Source organism: Nipponia nippon, unplaced genomic scaffold, assembly GCF_047370975.1.
Source record: "Nipponia nippon isolate SJK-2023a ecotype South Korea unplaced genomic scaffold, ASM4737097v1 scaffold_1, whole genome shotgun sequence".
Lineage (NCBI taxonomy): Eukaryota > Metazoa > Chordata > Aves > Pelecaniformes > Threskiornithidae > Nipponia > Nipponia nippon.
In genome coordinates, this window is record NW_028262290.1 from 91,994,177 (window position 1) to 92,015,425 (window position 21,249).

At 38.6% G+C, this 21,249-nt stretch overlaps 1 protein-coding gene and 1 long non-coding RNA gene across 3 annotated transcripts in view; both read left to right on the forward strand.

Moving 5' to 3' along the window:
* GMDS (GDP-mannose 4,6-dehydratase) overlaps positions 1 to 21,249 on the forward strand; it is a 431,344-nt gene that overhangs the window by 267,824 nt on the left and 142,271 nt on the right. The window lies entirely within an intron of this gene.
* Positions 1,021 to 19,499, forward strand: LOC148057466 (uncharacterized). Its single transcript, XR_015705734.1, has 3 exons — positions 1,021 to 1,290; positions 18,487 to 18,521; positions 19,227 to 19,499. It is a non-coding gene; the product is annotated as an uncharacterized LOC148057466 (long non-coding RNA).

Genomic DNA, 21,249 nt, shown 5'->3' on the forward strand with positions numbered 1-21,249 from the left:
AATGGATTATAAAATGGTCAGCATGTAGCAGCAGCATCAATTCCAAAAACTATTTCTCTGTGCTCTACTTGTGAGTGTTTGTTCAGTGGCTCATTGTTTGGGGGGGAATGGGTAGAGCTGCCCTCTGGTATCTAAAACTCTGGAGTCATTTGCAGTGTGGAGAATGGAATAGGACTGAAACATCAAGATGGCCGTAATACTTTTGTGGTAAAAAGCTGAATGGTGTTGTAATATGTTGCATTTAGTATGCAGCCTTAATCTCCAAACCTGTATTCTGCTTGATAATCTCTTCCAAAATGTGGTTAGGTGTTCCAGATGCCAGTGCAGGTTTGTAAAACTAATCATTAGAAGATGTGGTTGTAGATGGTGTCGCCTGACCTTTTGTAGTTTTGACACATCAAGTGGCTAAACAGGGAGAACCCACATTTCAGTTTTGTTGGCTAGTATACAATATCAGTAGTGGTGACAATCACAAGACAAACTGCACTCTGGAGCAGCTGAGAACACTCTGTCCTCTTTCTTGTTTTTCTGTCAATGCTGATCAGTGCAGGTCTGAAATGATTTTTATATCTGTGCTTCCCTGCAGGATCCCGTGGCAGCACTGAAAAGTTGTGGGAGAGCAAACTGGTTTAGGCTGGTTGAAGACAAACAGGACATTTCCTTGCTCATGATTTCTCCACTCTTTATACCTATATCGACAGGTTTCTCACATAATGTTATCTTTTCTGTTGCTTTATTTCTTGTAATTTTTTCACCTTTAAAACTGTAATTGGCTTAATTCCTGTTTAGACTGTTTCAGAGATTATCCAAGCATCCTACAATATTCCTACTAAAAGAAGAGAAAGCACACACAAAGAAGTGCTGCCTCTCTTCTGATTTTGTAGCTCAGGTGTTCAGCATGATCAAAGAAGAACAGATAGTTGTTCAGACTTGATGAGCTAGTTAAGATATACAAGCAACAGCTGAAGGATTCACCTATGAAAGCTGGGACAGTAGTTTTTCTTACAGATCAGACCAGACTGGAGGTGGGGAGGGATTAGGTGTGTTTCTAACTGCATTGGTTTTTGCAATGTCAGAGTGAGAGTTCTCCAAGTTAATCAGTTCTGTAGTTTTTGCAACACAGCTGTGTGTTTCCACCAGATTCATGGATCTTGGTTTGCCTTTAATGCTCTTACTCTTAATGAAGTTTGTGTAGATCTGTGTGTTTCCCTTGGCATCCCTGTGTCACTCAAGATGCTGTGTAGGACTGTGCTTCAGAGTTGGCTTCATCTTTGAGATAAGTAAAAAGAGGTAAGAGCCTCTCAATCTCCTTAATGTTAGAATGGAATGCTATTCAAAGTGTATCTCTGTTGGAGACCCATGCTTTCTTTCATGCTTTTGATCACCATGAAGTAATTCATTTAGATGTCAGAAAGGTTAATTAATATATCACTGAAATTAACATGGACACTGTTCAGTTGCAGAGCTATTGCTCTGTGTACTATCCAGATCCAAGCCTTGCTATAATGTTTACTTTTTGCTCTCAGTCAAGAATTTCTTCCAGCTGTAAAGAACAAAACATGGTATGGTTTACATTTTTATAATTGAAGTTTGAACACACAGCTGTAGATATGGGGACTTAGGAACATCATTTACAGGAATTTATGAACAAACTGATATGTACTTGAGTCATTTTTTTAAATATTTTAACTCATCAAAACACTTCTCATATCCTGGAGAACTACTTATGTTACACCTATTTATGCACTCTCTTGTTGTAGAAATGCAAAACCCTTTGCAGAACTGGTGAATTTTACCTGTGTTTTAAGCAAGGGTAAGGTGAACCAAAGCAAATCAAAGTTGATAGCAGTTTCTGCTGCCTTTGATAAGGGAGCTGATTTTGTGTGTGCTTTCAGCAGTGGGTCACTTAGGCATTAAAAATACTCTGCAGGTCATCAGGTTGTTTTCCTCAAATTGATGCTTAAGTCTCATGCAGAACAATACTGGGATGGAGACTGTTGACTGAACAGCTAAGTTATCTCAGAAATGTCTGTGCTGTAGCATGTTGAGAGCCACTATAACATTGGCAAATGAAAGTCATGTATTCTGGGAGCTATCCTTGTCCAAGATGGTTGCCCATGATTCATTCTTCTACAGTAATAAATTAAACTGTGCCCACGTTGGGCGGGGAGGCGGGGGAGAAGCATTGGAACATGTTTTTGAATATGAGTAGTTCCAGAAATAAATGTATATATCAAATTCAGGAAATTTGCGGAAAAAACATAGCATACACTGTCAGAAGCTGTGTTCCTGTGTCTGAAGCATCTCTTAGACTTCCAGAAAGACATCATCACATTGTAAATTGTCCTGCTAAGTGTGAAATGCAAGCCAGAAGATTCACATAGCATAGATGGTTTCAAGAGAACCAACAGAAACCAGAAGCAAGGAGGATGTAAGGAAAAATGTCTGAATAGCAAATATGACTAGATCAGTCAGGATTAAATGAGTTCCAGAGGTCCATTACAATCTGAATTATTCTATAATTATCTGATTATTATGTAAGTTGGATGCTACTGCTGTCTTAAAATTAGATATGTCACGTGTATCAGATATTTTAAGATTCAGCTTCTCATAGTGCTGTATCTCTAAAAAGACAGTTCTATACCAGTACAAAAACAAGATTTTAGTTAGAGTTTTCTTCATTTTTAATTTGCTCAATTTTTGTATAGGAATGTGTTATATATTCACTTTGGGTATACTTCTCTACTTCTCCCTTCCCACACAGGTAATAATCTCATAGGTATTGTTACCCCCTAATAACTTTAGAAGCTGGTGATGAAGGATTAAATTCCTCAATTCCTCTTGTCTTTTTTAATGCTTTATAACTCGTGCTCATAAACATGCATTGGGTTGACATACACTGTATGACTTGGGGTTGGTTTTTTTTTCTTTTTATCTTGAGAGGAGGCTGTATTTCTGGTTAAAATCTCAGAGAAGTCTAAAAGAAATAAGTTAATTATTTCTATTTTGACTTTAGTTTTTCCCAGAGATGTTATAAGTGTTATTCATATAGTGAATGCTTCTGTAATGATAACAGTATGAAGTGCAACCAAAGTTGTTTTTGTTTTTTGAAGTTCTGAAGTGCACAGTGTGATTGGAGTTATAATGAACCTTGTCTTACAGTGAAGTTACTCTGTAGATAGCAGAAAGAGTGGACAGATTCACTTGAGCTATGCTGCGCTACTCTAGCAGCATGCCATGTTTCCTGTAGGTTTTTTTCTGCTGATCTTGATAGCCCAGCTACCATTGAGATGAATGAAAGGCATTGCTTGGGGAAATAAAAGACAGTATTCTTTTCTAGCATTTTCATGGGCTTGTCTGGGCCTCCATCCTACAACTTCTTGGTCTCAGAGTGAGGCTTATGTTAGCATTTTCAGGAAGTCCCATTCAACTGAAGGAATTGATCCTATAAATACTTGCAGTTTCTTAACTGTGTACGTGAAACTCGTATGTCCTTTCCTACTTATGAAACTATTGAATGCAGGATCAAATCCCAGAACGATACCTTAAAACACCTCTGAAAAGGTACATACACAGTCTACATTTTATCGAAGTCCTAATGTTTCTGTTCTGCATGTTAAAAACACGTTATCAAATACAGTGGAGTTCCTTGAAGCCATATATTAAGAAGGGAAATTATATTAATTCAGTAGGGTAAGAGTCATCTTGTTCTACAGTTTTTTAAACTTTACTGTGGGTTTTAGAAATAGCTGAAGGGAGGAATGAATAGTCACTCAACAGAGAATATCTGAGTTTGAATTCTCTGGCATATTGCAGTGATGTTGAATAATCATTTTTGTCTTCCTTTTTGTGTGGGGTATGTATGTGTGTTTGAGGGCCATGAAGCATTTCATTTACCTATTAGAAGCGAGCTTTATGTATTTATTTATGAGAGAAAAGAAAAATTATGTTAAAGTGCTTTTGATTTAAAGGTAATGAGTACAAGTAATATGCAATTTTAAAGGCAGTATCTAGGCTATTGTGCTTTTTAAAAATACATTGTATAGAGTGCAAATTACCTGCAAATTAAACACTTTCGGACGTATGAAAACTACATGCAAATAAATATTTAGCTTGCAAACGTCTTAATATGTGTTTTGTGCGGTGGCTTGGATTTCAGAGGGGAAGCAATAAGTTTAGGTTGCACAGCCTTGAGCCAGGTTGCTGATTAACTGTGTTAAATGAATATTCTGAAGCTAATACATCTGCTGAACACTACTTATAAATCGCCTTATGTATGTCAGTGGCTCTGCTCCTACAAAGACTTGCATATATGCTTAATGCTGTGCCATGTGAGCATTTCCCTTGAGGTGACAACTCATGCTGAGTAAAATCAAGGGTAATTGTAAATCTTTTCAGGCTCAGATCCTGTTTGTGAAGCTATGTATGTGCATGTACATATGCAAACACTGTAAACTGCCATGTGTTACGCTTTAAAAATGCCTGTTTACAGCTGAGCAGCATTTTCCTGTGCTTTTCACCAGGTTCTTTACATTTAGATTGGGCTATAGCAGCGCTGGCAGCAGAGAGGAAGGTTTGTGTATCTTAAACTAGGCTGGCTGCTTCTGTGAAGGAAGTTTTCAGATTACCTGGTAATCTGCTATCCCTATAAGCTAAAGTAAAGATCACGTTGTACTAAGTCTCAAAAGCCTTTTGGGGGAAGCACAGCATACCCAGGCTATTGCACAGGATTTTACTCCTCTGAATTGTCTCTCCAGCTCTGTGCAGGACTGGGAAGCTTTGGTGGCTATGGAAAGGCCCTAGGTATCTGCTTCAAACCCTGCTCCCAAACCTGGAGTCCTTGCAGGTGGACTTTGCCTCTGGGAGGATGCATGTCACCCTTTCCCCCCTGCATGGGTGGCTTTTCTAGGGCCATCAGCTGCCTCTTCCCTATCTGCTACAGAGAAGCATCTGGAGGAGTTTTTGCAACTCGGAGAAGCGTTAACTCTGAGAAGTTATTTGTGTTGTTTGAAGTACAGATACTCCCCGGTACTGCCATCTTCTCACCCATGGGAACCTGACCTTATAGAAAAGCTTGTGTGGGCTCGGTGTTATTGTTTAAGCGTGTCAGAGAATGGTTGTTCTTCACCCTGTACTCCACTCTTGTTACCGGAGAGGAACACTGAGCCCATAATCGGTAACAGAAGTTTTGTTTGATGCTCCTGTTAATAAACATTGCACACAACTGAGTTTATTGTCTTTCTGATGCAAGTCATCCTCTAACACAGTAAAAGTGCAGTTAACAGATGCTGACCACAGTGCACAATTCACTACAGCAGGGTTGGTTTTTTTTTTGTTTTGGTTTTGTTTTTTTTTTGAGTGGAAATTAAACATTCCCCTTTCATTGGGAGGGAGAAGATGTATCTGATTTAGAATGACTGGAGTAGTAAGTCATGGGCAGAATGATGGATCTGAGATATACTTGAAGGGATAATTGTACACAACCAGTAAAGCTGGTAAATATTTAAGGGTCATGGGTTAAATGTCAGAGCCACAGTACTTGAGCTCAACTCCATAAAGTATCAAGAATGACTGGTAATTAAATCCAGGGTATAGTTCACCAAAGGGAAATAAATTTGACAGCTAACAACCAATACTGGATTACCACCTCTCAGAGGTTAGGGATCATGCTAGTAATTGTAGGTGGTTTACAGTTGTTAACATAATAGTAATAGGTAGAATGATTGCTTACTCATAGACATCACCATACCAAGCAAAACTAAATCTTCTGTGTGTTAAAAAGAAGCCCGCTAATCATTACAGTGACTTCATTTTACTTCACTCAGCATTTTACTGTTTAAAATAAACATCCTTAGGCTGTTCCTGCTTGAATCTCAAAAGTGAACGTAATCATGATACAATGTCCTCAGCTCTTCCCTGAAGTTGAATGTAAAGAAAATTTTAAGTTGTAATAGAACAGTGGCTTTGTAATATCTTTTTCTGAGTTGTTTTACATTAGGAAAACAACATATGTCTGCATTTGATAATTGTGACAAATTTCTTTCTTTCCCTGCCCCTGCTCCCAAGCAGATTTTTACCACTGGATAGTCCTCTCGAATAAGCTCTCCTTGGTAATCTGTTAAGACCTTGCACTTATGGAATGTTTTAGCCAAAATTTTCAAGGTACGCTTAAAACCACAGTTGATAACGTGGTTTCACATACTGGAAACTGAAGCACAGTACATCTGATGCAGGTTTTATTAATTGCGAAGTCTCCTGTGTTGTATTTTAGGTAATCACCAAAACTAGACACCAGTTTCTTCTCAGCAGGACTTACTGCTCGGTAGTTTTTATATTTGTCTGCAGAAGCAGGTGCTTAGTATGAGGTCTGCCTGGAGAAAAGATTCATTTGCAAGATTTGAGAGCAGGGGTGGGAACATTATTTAATATTGAAACAGAGCAAAGAGCTTTCAAAATGTTTAGTCAAGTGGTGTGGTAGCCCCCAAAACTTTCTCACATCCCATCTTCAAAGCAAGTAATTTCTGTAGCGAGGACCCCATTATTTTGAGAAGCTTGAAAGAGAAACTTCTCTGCTCTTGCCTGCTGTCCTGGTAACTCCAGTCCATTTGGCATTTTGCGTTACCAAAGGTTTGTTGTAACCATGTTCAACTTACAGAGGATGATCTATTTGGGTGGAAAGCCAAATGCTTTTTCACGTGTACAAGAAGCGTAATTTTTCACATGTATGCCAAACAGGATTTAATAATCTTTGGGTTTGAGAGAAAGAATGCAAACTAGGACAAATTCATGTAATTGTGAGAAATTGTCATGAATAAAAAGCTAACTGAAGATATATATGTCTACTGTTGGAAAAAATTCCTGGCCCTTTTCAAAAAGCCTTAAGTATAGTTCTTTATACCCAGGCTGACCAGCAATGGCAGAGATAGGGGACTGACTTGAAAGCTTGACTGCTGCTTGTAATGGAGCAGGATGTGTTGGTCTTTGATAATTCAGTTCCTTCTGGCAGCTTGTGCTGCGCTGCAGGTTGACAGCTCTAACCTGCACTAAGTTAACTGGAGTGGTAGTCATGTAAGCGGCAGCGAATACAAAGCAACTTACTGTCAGCCTGAATAAATTTAAGTAAATCCCTGCACATTTGCAGGTCTCTCTACAGTTTTTGGCAGAATTCTCCTACTTATGGTAATACAGAGGACACAGTTTGTATTTTCTTGCCTCCCAGAGGCAACGCTCTTTGAGAAAAACAACCTTGACTCAGGTGTGCAAAATGAGGTGATTTGTAACAAACTTGACCAATTTTATTTATTTGTTGGGGGGGGGTGTGTTTTTGAGGGTTCTTGGTTTTTTTTTTTTAATCCTTTCCTGTACCAGCAAGCTTCCTGCTGGGACAGAAAGTTTCTCCAGGTTCCTCGGGGGATGAGTGGGTTTGTGTGAGTGGCCTCCAAGTGACAGTGACCTGTCGTTGACATCAGCCCTGCTGTTGCTTTCTTGCTGCCTTCTTCTTTTCCTCTTCCTCGCCGTTCCTCTCTCTTTCTCCCCCCCTCCCCCCCTCCCTTTTTCTCCTCTGTGGCTGTTTGGCTGTGGGCAGTTGTAATGCATGGCACAGCCCTTGGTTTGTCTTTCAGGTCCTCCTGTTTCCTCCTTGTGAGGCCCAGAGGTTTCCAACGTCTGCAGTCGTTTCAGGTCTTCCTTTCAGAAAGGCAAAAGCCAATGTGGAGATCCTGTCCAGACCTGTGGGAAAGTGCAGCCCAGCAATAGCTATTAATACTGTTCCTTTCCCACTCTTTCTGAAAGGAACTCCCAACAGGAAGGTTTCAGCGGTCTGCACAACTTCGCGGCTTTGCTTTAACTCTTTGGCTCCTACATCATTAAGCTGCCTCAACAAAGCTGCCTCGGCTTTTTTTGCCAAATGTTCATTGTCTCTTGAAATAATTGCTAGCAGAAGTTTACCAGTAAGAGTTTTTACAACAGCGTTTTTCCCACTCCTCCCCAGGGAGATGTTACTAGTGCTTGATTCAGAGATTATTGATGTCGACTTCAGTATTTGGAAATACGTCTTGACTGTCATCAAGGTTAATAAAAACGCTTTAAAGGATAGTATCAACAGGTTAGTTTGGCTTACCAGTAAATGGTCGCAACGTGTGAAGGGGTTTGCATGCTAACCTTTTTGGAGTGTAGTTTGCTCTGTTCCTCATCGGTCTGCTCTCCCTCAGCCTACATATTTAACTCTAATGAGATCCCGCAAGTGCACTGCAAGGAAAGAACGGAGCTTCTCATTGCTCCAAGGTAATCGCTATCGGCCTGCATAATTTTTGACATGTAGGATATATATCTGCCTCTTCTGGCCTCTCTTATAGGAGCTCTAAATAAAAAAATAAAAAAAAAATAGGGGGGAAGGGATATATATTTATCATTGCAACATAGAGTAAGCTACTTGAAGAGATGGTTAATTTTAGACATATTTCAAAGTGCCAATAATTCATGATATAGTCACTGAAATAGTAAGACTGCAAGTTCTCTCTAGGGGCATTTTTTTTACAGTTTTTGCTGGTTTTCCCCTCTTGGAAACAAAAATAATTAATAGTTGGTTTCACTTTTGTTTCTAGTCCGATTCTAATCGAGGTCATCCTAGTTTTTGTGGCTGGGCACTATATTACCGCATTTGCACCTTAACATGAAAAGGAAGGATTTTATTTGTAAAACTGGAAGGCCGTGTTTATCCTTTTTATCCCCTTTTAACATCTGTGCTTATTTTTCAGACATATTTTTAAAACTTATTTCTATAGTTCTGTGGAAAAATTGGTTTGTGAATATAATTGTCAACACAGTTATTGGTAAAATGTTTTTCAACGTGTTCCCAGTGGTTGTTGAATAAACAGTGAAAAGTAACAAGCATAATAACAGCATTTTACTTGCGCATTCTTGGCATTTTTTAATTTAGAGTGAACTAGCCCCTTTTTAAAATGTAATGGAAGATATGGGATGGTAGCAATGTCACAGTGGTGTTGTGATTAGAGTATCCCAAAAATGTAACTCTGAATCGTACTATGCTTTTTGTAACTCTGATGGAGTTTTTGTGTTGCTCCATGCTTCCACAATCCTCTCCTTTAAAACTCCCAATAAAAACAGAAATGCTGCCTAAAAACATGTACCTAAAAAGCACAACTTAAAATGCTGCTTCTCTTTTTATTAAAAAAGAACAAAAGGCACACATACACGTTCTTTGTGGAAAACTATGTAAATTATGTAAGAAAATAAATGCTACTTAAGAGGAAATGTAACAGATGAAGTATAAAGAGTTTTGCTTCCTGTATTTTGATTTTTAACCTTTCCCAAACTTTCTCTATTGTAAAGTTAAAACAAAGTCTTATCAGCGAGTGCCACATAGCAGCAGCTGGATAGCATTAGAGTCCTCTGTACAAGCTATTCTTCTTCATTACCTTTTTCATGACAGCTCTTACTTTGCACAGAAAATGTTACTTTGTATTGGAGATTTATGTAATTCAGGTGTCTTCCATTCTGAATTAAAGCATGGCTGTGGTGGAAATGAGGGGTTTACAAGTAAAGTCAATAGAAATTTATGGATGAAAAAAGATGAAATTTACGAAGTTCAGTGAAAAAACATGAGTTTATACAAGGACTTTAATGACTCCCCTTTCCCTGACCCCACCTCGAATCATCCCTCCTCCTGTCATTTCATGTCAGTGAAAGCAGAGCATTATTTTGGTTGGTTCAGAGAGGAAGTTTGATGGCAAATCTGTTTCTGGTTTCTGTGTGCATTTAAACTAATCTGATGGGTGCATTCCTATTAGAGCAAAAATGGCATATGCTCTTGTTCATTACCTGATAAACTGATGTGGTTAATCTCTAACTTCTAATGTTTATTTTAAATTTCTCTAAATTTATTTAAATAGTAATTTAAATTTGGAGTCAGCAGAGTGGTCCGCTACTAGTACAGCACTCAGCCCTGGAGAAATCAAATTACATCTTGGACTTCTTCCTCTAACACTGCTCTAAGGAGCATGAGAGTGCTAGAGAAGGTTACCCTTAGCCCCTACACTGAGAAGGCATTGTTTTGTGTTACAGTTTCCAGTGACTAGATTGGTTAAGGATTTTTCTGATGAAATATTTTATCACAGAGAAAAAAAATGCTGTTGAAATCAAATGTTTTCAGCATACCAATTTCAGTGGTGGTCAAAAACCCAGGTTCAAGCCATCATTACCTTTACAGGCACTGCCCATTTTAGACCAATGACCTACAAGTTCAGTTCCACGTTACAGCAGTACATTTCTACCGTATCGCTGGATATTCTAAAATGGGTATTTACAGATCTATTCCATGGGAATCTTTTTGCAAGTAGTGACTTGAGTGTGCTGTCCTACATGCCACCTGGAGCTCCTAGTGTCTGGTCTGTAGAGCCATATGCTCTTTGGTCCAGAAATAGGAAAATATTTGTTCAAAGGTATCACAACTCCAACAAAAAAGATGCATTAGGACAACCTGAGAATAACCACTAAGCTGTTTAAAGGACATATCTGAAGGGCTGTTTCAAGCCCCTGGTGTGTTTTCAGTGGACTAGGGGTTTAAGAGATGGGTAAGGGCTCTCTACACATTGACCAACAGGTGGTTCTGGGATAGGTCTCTCCAGGGGCTGCTGTTTTGTTTTGCCTTCCCTCTCTCAACTTCAAAAGACTTGGGTTCATACCGGTGTAAAGTGAGCAATTTTTAACATTGCAGAAAGGTTATTAGGAACAAGAAAGTGATTTCTCACCCAGATCTGCCAGTTACCCTTCCAGCTGTTTTGAGAGTGTGTTGTCTTATTGTAAGTACGCTCTAAGCAAGACCTTTTTGCAGCACATAACGGTGCTGATGTTAGTCAAAGAGGCTGAGAACAGTAGTGATATCTTAAGGGGAAAACCTTCCCTGGAAATTAACTTCTTTATGCTTCCTGCTGTTTCCATGCAAGTATTAATGTTCACTGATTAAGGGACCAGACCAGAGGAAGCCTATGGTTGGTGATTCTCATTTGAATGTGTGTTTAGGCCGGTTTCCTAAGGAAACAAGGCTTAAGCAATCACACTGTTTTTCTGTGCCTTCCTCCTCCCTGGGGGCTTTTGAACCTGCTAGACAATTTCAAATGAGAGTCTCACAGGTAATTAATTTTCTTTAAGTCTGAAAATCAGTGGCTGGGGAAGGGAGAGGAACTGAAACTAATGCCCCGCTGAGGGAATGCTAAGTACAATTTTGCTGTTGTCCATTCTGTTTAACAGGAGTTGCCTGGTCAGACGGCACACGTGTTCTCGCCTGACTCTAGCAGAGGCTGTCTCTTGCCTGGGGAGGTGCTATAGGGAGCATAAGAAGAGCAGGACGTGTTGGAGGAGTGAGGGAGCAGCTGAGATGGGGAAGGATATTAAAAAATATAAATCTGTGTGAAGACAGACATCATTAATTCTTTTGCTCACAGGACAAATTGTTGCAAGAGTGGACTTCACAGGGAGAACTGCTAGTCTTCACACTTCATGAAAGTTCTCCTATCAGCAGTAGGACAATCACACCTGTCTAGGCTGTGACAGCACAGCCCATACATGCTACTTGCCTTGTAATTTCTGACTGTAACCTGATAGCTTACCTAGAAATCCGGACAATACCAGGCAGAGCGGTTGCATTTCGTGTGGCTAAATCCTTTTGAGGATGGCCAAAAAAAAATCTTTTTATAAAGACATTTCCTAGAGCTTTGGATTCTTGTGCACCTACTCTTCAGTCTACACGTGTGCTTTTCAGTTCTGGTTGTTGCATCATCTTTGTTGCATCGTCTCTGGGGTACTTCCCTAGTTTAGGCAAGATGACTGACAGCTGTCTGTATCTTCCAGTGCTGTCATTTGTTAATCCAGAGAGCCAGACCCTCCAGCACTGTGCACCTGCAAACAGTAAACTGTCACCATCATAGTGTAATTACTTTTATTTTTTAGCATGTTTTAAAATATGTAATAGTATTTTTATGGCTCGTAAACTTAAAATACATGATACTGTCATCATTCAGGGGTCAGATGATCAGTATAGCATTAGCTTTGCTTTTTTTTCCACACTACCATTTTTATATCTATTCATTTGAAAACTTTACTCAACAGATGTAGCATATGTTATGGTCTGATGGCTGCCAAACTCCAGCTGCAAACTTCTTGAGGCCAAGACCCTCTTCTGAAATTCTTTGTCGTTTCAAGCTCAGACATATATTCGAGGACAGTTCTCCAGCCTTTAAAGGTCTTCAGGGACAAAGTCCAGAAAGTTAGGAAAGTGCAGTCACACCCAAAGAGAGACTCTGAATTCTGAAAATGTTTCAGTTCATCTCTGCCTTGGTCCTATTTTTAAAGGAATTAAGTAATTTTAGAATTGCTTGTTCCCTTCTATCAGGATGCCAATCCTGCAATCCATATCACTTCAATCTGTCCATTTGGATTTTCTTCATTTTGTTAAAATTCCTATTTTTCTCAGGCTTTCCTTGTGCTCCGCTCCTCTTTGTTGTTGCAGGGTGCTTAATTCTTGTTTGGAAGTGGGATGAAGACTCTGTCAGCTGAGTCTGGGTCCTTAAAATCACTTGGAACAGGTTTTGGACTTCAGGACAGCAGATGTCCTAAATCAACCAAAGCAGCATTCTCTTTCTAGGGGAGTTCAGCTGAGACCCCTAAACGTTTACTCGTCAACCTGGTTTCTGTACTTCTGGGTCCTGGCACCACAGCAAGTGACAGCTTGAAAAGGTTGGAATGTTCTTACTAAAAACATTAAATGGAAACAGGAAGGAAATGCAAAGTTGGAGGGAGAGTTTGTTTTATATTGGGAGGTAGGAGCAAGACTCACTGCAGTCAAAGAAAGTCATTTGGCTTCCAGAACATTCTTCTGGAAACATGCCTGAACGAAGACCAGCAGAGTGACAGACATGAAGTGACAATGCTTTGCTAGCCAGAGGGAAAATACAGAGAGGTGAACTAAAATAGTCAGCAAGTTTTGTGTGTGAGTCAGTTTACATATATGCTAAAGAAACATCAGACCAGGGATATATCAGGTTAAGACTGCAGCTGGCCTACAGATGGAGTGAGAAGGATTAGAGAAATGTGCCATCAAAGAGGATTACAAGGAAATCTTGAGAGTAACTAGTATGAAAATACTGAAGTTTCAACAGTGTATTAACTATTCATAGGAACTGCCGTGCTGGCTCAAACCAGAATTTCATCTTGCTAAACACCCTGTCACTGTCAGTGGCCAATAATGAAAGCTTGGGAAAAGAGCATGGGAACAAGGCAAGCTTATAAGTGATCCTTCCCAACTTCCACAATGAGTAAGGTGTTCAATGCCTGTGAATTCTTCAAGCCCTGACTTTGTTTCAGCACTTACATATGGAATTATATTTCTAAATCTCTGTGAGATTACCTGAAAAAAAATGACATAATTGTTTGTAGCCAAGATCTTGGAAGATTATCTGAGTGGGGAAAACAGATGTAGGAGTGTCTCGCATAAAAGAAGATATTCTATTTATCTGAGTGACATGGCAGTAAAGCCAAATGTAGATACAGTACATATCTTGGAGAACATGGCACACATGCATCAAATGCTGAATATGAGCTTTTTTTTTTTTAACCTTAACAAACACTGTAGAGCACCCTAAGCTATTCTGCAGCTCAGTGAAGTACAGAATGGTATGATTCAGTTCTACCTCTCACCAGTCCTACGTGGCCTTAAAAGCAGTATTCTCTCATCAATAAAACATTCCTGCTTATACGAGAGTGTTCGAAGTGGAATCTCGGCACGTTTTAGCTTTGGGTTTTTAAGTTGGTGTCAGGGAGTTAGATCTGGCTTCATGTTAACTTTCTATTAGATTTGGGCAAAACAGAGAATTGTCTGAAATTTGGAATTGCTTGGAGAGCAGAAATAAAAAATAATCCTGAATTTGTCACTGGAGGAGTGAGCATGTTCAGGTCAAAGGAAAAGCTGTTTTTCTTCTCTGGTTCTCTTGTTTTTCTGTGAAAATTTAGTGCTTTAACTGAGTAATTTGTCATTTTGTGATAATTTCCTCTGATTTTTAGCTGTCATTAAATGACTTAATTCCTGAATGAATAGAATGTGTATGTGGAATATCAATGCGTTGTTATTGGCTCATCAGGTCTTGTCAGGCAGATATATTTCTGTCTTGACCCATTAAATTTTGAGTAATCCTATCAGAGGTCTTACCATTATTAGTACCTTCCAAAAAATCAATCAGACAAGAAATGCTAATTACCATATATTTGTAAAGAGTTAATATATCAGCAGTTATACCTTAATATTTATAAAATCTAAATAATCTCTTTTTCTCAGAACTGTATATTTAGCAAGGGATTGGCTGTTGCCTTTTTTTTCCCCAGCGGACATGAAGGAGATGCTATGTTCGCTTCATTCCATCTTTTTTGTTATCTAGCAGTTTGCAGCATACTTTTCCTGTTTAAGTCTTTTGGATTCCTCCTTAAAGAGTACAGGTCAACAAAAATGCATGTGTGTGTGTAACTTTCATAAAGCAGGTGTGTCAGGAACATAGTCGTTTGTGCTTTTGTTTCAAGAAATTTACAGTTTAATTACAACACACTCGGCTCTCTCAGGAAAAAAAAAAACTGAGAAAAGACAAAAAAGGCTTTGTAATCCTGTGCTGCATTCAGGGTTTAGATCTCACCTTGTAAAAGTTTTTATTCCACTTGTGCCATGAAACAGTGAATCACTCCTTCATGTCTCTAAGTACAACTGCAGCTCTCATGTTTTATCCTGACACCTCCTAGATGAGCTTTCCATACCAGGGAAAGAGAGGACATTTGATGCTTTTAATATTATTCTGACGCCTCCCCTTCTCAGAGGAGTCAACCTTGCTGGCTGCCTTGGCTGTGAATCCCAGCATGAGACCACATTCAGGGTGATTAATGTACGTAGGGGCTCAAACCACCCCTCAGCTTCTTCCAGGGCATTCATTCTCATGGCATAACGTTTCGTGTGTTCAGCTGTAGGATGACCTGGGCAGAGGCCCAGTGGCGCCAATAATTTTCCGTCCTTTGTACGAGTATCCAGAGAAACTAGTCCAAAGTGACAGACAGCGGCCTCCCTCATTGCTGCTAATGATCTTCAGTAGCTGAAGACTTCCTTCCTTGTGTGGCCCTCACACCTTACTGCGTAAATGGGTGATCTGTATTGTGGCTGTGGAGACAGAAAATATTAACTCTTCTTCCTTAGAAAATGATAATTTCTCTCCACTTCTGTTTTTGAGTTGGTTATTTGTGGGGGGAGGGACATGTCATGTTTTTCCAGAATGTTTTTTCTCAAGGAGCTCATCAGAAGGTGCTATTACAGAAGTTGTTCAGCAGGGTTTACATTAGCTTTCCCTTTGGTGTCCACTGTGTTTTACTTTGGCTAAATACAAAATACCTAATTTAGCAAACTCTTTTTTTTCCCCTCCTTCCTTTTAGTATTTATATATGAGAGCCAATACTGCAGTTAAAACATTGTCTTTTAATAACCTGTCTGTTTTAAGAAAAAATACTGAATTTTACTTGAACAAGAACATTTCTGTAATAACATAATAGTCAGCTTGAATAACGTGGACACAATTGTGCCCATAGGATGAGGCATATGACTGAGAGATTTCCCCTGTTACTTTGCACGTGGCTGTTTCAAATTACCTTAATAACAGGGCAATGCACACAATGAGAAATGCACAATAAGAAGGTATCTTATCCAAAGCAAATAATGGCTGCATACTCCTCAGTAGCTGAAAAAGAGGCAAATGTATAATGAAATGCAGGACAAAGCATGAGGGAATGTCTTGTTACCTAAAACACAAACTTAAGCTTAGACAAGGTCTGTATGTATAGATAAGCTTTTCTAAGGCAACCTAGTATAGTCGGAAGCAGTAGCAAAGGTTTTGGTCTTGTTTTAAGGTTTTTTCTTACTTCCCTGTTCTGTAGATACAAAAATGGTAGTCACAAATGGTAATTAAGCCTTGAATTTCCAACTGCCTGATTTGTGGCATCTAGAAGGAAAGCTGGTCCTGAAAATCTCTGTAAAGATCATGGTTAGTCTTGGAAACTCATTGATGTAGCATACTTCTCAAGACAGATGAACCGCAGGGTGTACAGCCAGAAAGCACCTGAGAGCCAGCTCTGTGAATTTAAGCCAATGAAGCCCACCATGTTGATTTGGCTGTGCAACTGCAGCGCCTGTGTTGCGCTGGGGGACGTAGTGCCCTCTCCAAGCAACTGGGGAGTGCTCTGGGTGCCCACAACTGCTTCTGGTTCCTTTCGAGTGCAATTTCAGTCCCTGGAGGAAACTAGTAAAGGTCTTGAGATGACCTGAAGTGATGAGATCAATGGAAGAAACAGGTGAGCCCCTTGATTTCCTTACCCCAATTGTAGGTAGATAGATAAACTGAGACTGTGTTGGAAAATGGGATGTACGTCACTCATGTACACAAACTCATTCCCAAATGTGAAAGACGGCATTTGATTTCCTGTTTTCCATCAGTGCTATACCCTGTTTTCATCTCAATAAAGATAGACTCCTCTTTTCCTAAAAAGCAGCTCTAAAGGTCCCTGATGTTACACATAATGTATTTTTCAGGATTTTTTTCTGGGCCATGCCCAGGCATTGAAAGGACAAATAAAGTTCATCTCTTTCTTGAAATGTATCTTGATTGGGAAACTGAAAGATGTTGCTATATTTCCAGATAGACATTCGCATGTAGTTGAACTCACTGTAGTGCAGAATTCCTCAGTCTCTCTTAACTCTCATAGGCTTATCTCCAATAAAACCAAGGACATGGTGAACATTCCCAGGAAAGCAAAAAGCTGCCTGTATTTCTGTTTCCCAAGGAGAAGCTCCCCTCAGCTACAATATGTGGCCCAGAGAGCCCATGGGAAAACTCTGCATGAAAGTGTTTCATGTAGAACCAGATGCTTCAAGCTCTTAAGTGAGCGGCCTTTGATTTTATTAGGAATATTATGACTTTACGTGATCACCTCCAGAGAGTGTAACTCGTGTCTAAGAAATAGAGAGAGGTACACCATAAAATACTCACCACAAAGACTTGCACAGAAAATTAAACTATTGTTTATTATTGGGAGGTGGAGGGAGAAATAGCAGAAATGCAATATCAGATGTAGAATCCTTATCTCTGATACCAGTAAACTTTTCTCAGTCCAGTTTATTGGAATAGATCTGAAACTTTAGTATGTGTCTTTCTTTTTTTTTTTTTAATTCTCTTTTCAAGGATGATGAAGGTAACAGATAGTATTATCAATCACATCTGTACACTAGATTTAGATATCCACAGAGTAAAAGATTAAGAATTACGAAAACGTAGCATATACAGTTTGAAAAGCCAGAAAATATAGATAAGTTCTTGCTTATAAAGCGGTTGCTGTCTTTAAAAGATGGACTTTCTGAAAATTTTGAAGGACTATAGGAAAGTTCATAGAAATTTTTTTGTGTGTGTGAGGATAAGTCTGTACTTGGAACAAGAGAAACAGACCAATGTGTGCAGCTAATACAAAACCAAAGACAATCAAAGACCTGTTAATAAAAGCATACAATCTTCAAAAAGACCTCTCTTCTGCTCAGCTAACTTTAGTTTGGTCCTGCATCTATCGTTGATTAAATAGAAAACATATTCACTAAATTCAAGGTAGCTTGTTGAACACTGACAATACATCAAGCTAGCTTTTTTCTAATTTTGTCGTTTTAGTGCTAAGTTAGCAAATGAGTTCTAAAATTACTGCTTATTCAGAAATAAACACATCACTCCACACTGCTTTATGGGAACCTATCAATTTTCAAGTGTTAAAGGTCTTTAGTAAAAGAAGAGAGATTTCTGTGGATAGAAGAGAATCCACAGCAAAGAAAGTGTTGGTCTCGGGCTGCTTTGTACAGTGTGGCTGAAACAAAAGATATTTCCAGTAATTTCTTTATTTCCCAGAGCCAATGTAATAACTCTTTGATTTTTCTGATGGTGTAAGTATGGGCATTTGTGGCTATCAGTATTGACAAAATTCAAGCCAGTTTAAAGAGCAATTGCTTTAAGATGACATATCCTAGATAATCAAGTTGTTGTCTCCTAATTTACAGAAATTCCAACCAATAAATATTTACAGTAGTTTTTTACTGTTATGGACTGTGCATTGATGCACCAAACTTACAAACATTTACACCTGTAAAGTAGTTCCCACTAGAGTTCTTGGGATTATTCATAGTTATTAAAGTATTTGTGTGACATTATTTGCAGGAACAGGGCCTTTGCTGACTTTTTTTCTGGGCTCTTTTTATTCTATTTTATGTCCTCAACCTTACATCTTTGTCTTTATAATGCTTTAAAATGAACATTTCAATTGCCTCCATTGTAGGAGCCTCACTTAGAGAGTGTGTGTAAGCAAAACAAGTAAAGATTATTTTTTCATCACGTTTTTTTACTTTCTGGTGAACAGGGGTCGTCTTCGCAAACAGAACCTGCTATTCTGAGGTCAGTAAAGATTGAACCCAATGATCTATGAGAGGTACAGTTTTAGTGTGATTTTTTTTTTAAATTTTTTTCCACCTTTAAGTAATTTAAATATTTTTAATTAAAAGCTTTCATAAACAGGCACAGTGTTACCAGCATTTAATTTAGTAAATATTTCCATATAAAGAAGTTTCCTTTAATTAAGTGCTTTAAGAATAAATTAGCTGTTGTGTTTCTTATGAAAATAGGCATAAAAATGTTCCTGTGTATATGACTGTAGTACAGCAGATACAAGTGATGGTTAGTTAAAGGTGCATGTGACTAAAAGACAAAGCACTAAAACATTTCCAGAAACGTGCAATTTTATCACTGTCAGAAATGTAAAAAGTTTTTTCCTAAATTCTGTTAGTAGCTAAAATTATTCTGTGTGTTTTAGTTTCCCTAGACAAAATTTTTTCCTTGCATCCGTCTTACTGTAGGGATTTTGAGTGCCTTCATGAGTTTTAAACTCTTGTGATGAATGAAATATGGAATCAGACTGTTCAGTTCTGTAGAAGGTAATGGCTGCTGCTGTTGTTGCATCAATTAAAAAGAACAAGTAAGGAAGAAGTAGGTTTTGGAACCATCTGGCTTTATGGTAGTTCACACAGCCAAACAGAAATCTGAGAACAAGAGTTAAAGGAAAAGAAAGAGCTTTACAGTATTTTTTTTTTCTTTTCTTTTCAGGAAAGCTCACAGAAGCTAATTTTAGCTTCTTGATCAAATTGACCCAGTCTTTAACCCTGGCAAACGTTACCACAACACACTTCCAATAGACAATAGTTTGCATACCAGCATCGCACTGGAAACAGATGTGTGTGCAGGACTGGCTTTTTTGGGAGACTCTCTGAGAATTCCACTAGAGTGAAAGCCTGAAAGTGCTTTCTTCCTAATTGGGTTATAAATTGGGTCTTCTTTCAAACCCAGACTGGGATCTTTTCAGAGTCACTTGCGCTCTTTAAAAACTTATTATGTCACAGCTATGTTTTGACCAGACTTTCAAAATATCATTCACTTGGAGCAAAGTTGCTTGGCATGAAGCTTGATTATTATCTTAGGGAAAAAAAAAAAAAATTGTTAACAGCTGGGCTATTCATGGGCGATGGTTGCGCAGTTTATATATCAAAATGTTTGGAATGTGAACAATTACCTCTTTTATTCTCTCACAAAGTCTCTTATAGTCCCTACAGTCTGAGTTTTGTTGTTTTTATCAAAAATACGTAGTTCTTTCCCTGCTGTATCTTCTCAATATCCCTCCCTCTCTCCTCGCTGCTGCCCCATCCATTTTCCTAGCCTGATCATCAATTTCCCACTACTATTATGGCTGTTACCAGCCTCATCACCATCATCTCTGATCCACTGCATTCTGATTACGTGAAAAGTTTTTCTCTATCAGGGACAATGTAATATTGGTGATCCCCTGGGACATGCATTTTTGAAAAACAGGGCTGTACTTCGAAAGGTCCCTCCCGTTCAGATTTTGTTTTTTTCTATAAATTGCCAAATTTTTCACTGTCAAAAATATTTAATCTGGATTTTTCCTGCATAACCTGGATAATCTCTAAAGTTTCTGAGACACCAAGTTAAGAGCCATTTTTTTGCAGAGGGTAGAGAAACAATTTACTGTAAAGTATGGTAAAAAAACGTCCTATCTCATTTTTCATTACATCTGCTGGGTCACATCCTGGACATGGAGATAACTTTGTTCAGATCACTATTCTAGGACCAGAATTCCATTATTTGCACTATTAAACTCGCTACAAAAAGCCAAACACACTACAGAAAGTTTACAAACAAGGAATAAAAACAGAAGCAGATGCAGACAAACAATAACTGAAGGAGACAAGGACACAGTAGCAGCTATAGGACAATCATCAAAAGTGTATTTGTAACATGTCTGCAAAGAGTAGTAATAAGGGAGTTTTCTAGATGGTCACAAAAAGCTTTCTTCCTCCACTGAGACTGAAGTAGAAGGAAAAGAAAAGTTCTTGTACAGTTTGATCTGAGCATACTTTCTTCTTCCTTTGCTTGTTGCTAAGACAGAAATCAGGAGTCTTGCATTTTTATTTGTGCTACCTCTGTGCAAATCTCTGCCCCAGCTCAAGCAGATAATTTAAATTTTTAAATCACAGGTAATTTTTTCCTCCTGGCACTATTGTATTTTCTGTAGAACAGTTACATGCTAGCATATGTGCGTGAAGTATTTTTTTTCTTTAAAGTTGTTATTACCTACTATGAGTGTTAACGGATCATATGACATGAGAGAAATAAGCCTGGGCTCTGGAGCACAAAGGGAGGCTCTTCCCTTCCACCTTAAGTTTTGTTAATATCAACAGAAAAATATATTTTAAATTTAGCTGTTCATTCAATATGGACCCAGTTTGCAGATAGTTTTGAAGGAATTAAAATCGCATGTAGGTGTTATGCATAGGATATTTGCTAGAAGCAACTGATAAAGCTCTAACTTGGGTATTGACGGTGCAGCTTATAACAAGTAAGGCTGCATAGGGTACAATACCTGGACTGGAGGTAGTTGGAGGGGTGCTAGGATACTATAGTTATTTATTTCTAGATACTTTTTAGCGTGAATGCTTATTAGGGCTAATTCTAAGCCTTTCAAAGCCTGAATTTTGGGAAAAACAAGACAACTTGAATTAATTTTGATAATCAGTTGATACTATGTTCTGCTGCCATCTCTCATCTGGTAATT